Genomic DNA, 1,421 nt, shown 5'->3' with positions numbered 1-1,421 from the left:
ATAATTTTCTGTCCTTGTGTCACTGTAATTTGTGTTTCATTCTGTTTTCATATCTTTTATATTCTTATCATTCTGTAATCCTCTCAGTTTGCTGCTGTTGTACCAGACTTTATTTCCCCCATGGGACAATAAAGAATGTAAATGCCCGTTCCATGTTTTATATGCTGATTCTAAGTTGTTACCCATAGTACCCAGTAGGGGCGCTGTAGTTTGGTTCATGTTGAGTTAGTGCCTTCATTTAAAACTGTAAAATGAGAGGAAGTGTTGGTAGCCTCCTGTCAGTCAGCGCTTTGGGCTGAAATATTCCACAGACAAGAGGAAGAGGAGGATATTCTTCATCTTAATGACTCTGGACTGTAGCACATTCTTAAGAACAGGCTAAAGGCTAAAGGCAGCACCGCACGGACTTTACCGCCATAAACTTTGCAGCCCTTGGACAGCGGAGCGAGGTACATGTTTAGAGCTCTATTGTGAAGTCAGCGTTATTATTATAATGTATTCATGTTTTGTGTCAAATAACAGCACTTAAGCAAAATGTATTTTATTCTCTTTAGTTTTCACGGTGTATTTGAAGCACGGTATGTTCAGTGCACTTCAACATCTTGGTTTGGAAAGAAGTAAATACGAAGTTACTGCACCCGTCGAAGCTCTCCGTGTTTTCTTGGGTCTGAGGGACTGCTACAGTGAAAACTCGTCGCTGAGTGAAAGACGGTCCCATATCAGGCGAGTGCAACCCACGTGTCAGTCGAGCGAGGCCTGCGCCAGCCGAGAGAGACTCAACTCCTGTCAAGAATCATTGCCACTTCCTCACGACTCTTCATATTGGGCTCTGTCTCGGTTATTCATAAAGGTTCAGGTATTTTACTCAATAAGGACTTTGCTGATAAAAGGATCAAATTACCTGCACAGTAATTAAGAGTTTAAAGCCTTAAATGCAGTTGTGGTTTTATTGTCTTAAAGCTACAGTTTGTTTGCATTAAGTTAATGCTATTTCTTAAATTGTATGGGTGGCTTATCCTCTAAATAATTTGTGGTATATCAGCAGTATTTACAGTCACATTTGTTATACGTGTGGATACTAAATTGTACACCTATATGGTTTAAATGTCTGATCTGAGTGTTGTTTCCCATATAGTCTTAAAGTTAAAGCAACACTTATTCAAATTTAAGTCCAGACATCACTACAAAGAGTAAACACAAACAGTAAAGGAACAAAATGTTGAACCCTGCTGAAGAACCCGACAACTTAGAACAGCAAGAGGTGAGATCCAGCAATCGTGAAAGACACCTAACTGAAAAGGGCAAAGAAATGCATGAACAGGATGCAAAGAAACACGAACGAGCATTTGACAGAGCATATAATTCTTGGAAGGAGTCGGCTAAAGAAATTAGAACAAAACTGAAGGCCTTCTGCTCACCTG

Source organism: Poecilia formosa, unplaced genomic scaffold (genome assembly GCF_000485575.1).
Source record: "Poecilia formosa unplaced genomic scaffold, Poecilia_formosa-5.1.2 Scaffold24, whole genome shotgun sequence".
Lineage (NCBI taxonomy): Eukaryota > Metazoa > Chordata > Actinopteri > Cyprinodontiformes > Poeciliidae > Poecilia > Poecilia formosa.
The sequence above is the reverse complement of the archived record's forward strand: the minus strand, read 5'-3'. Positions refer to the sequence as shown.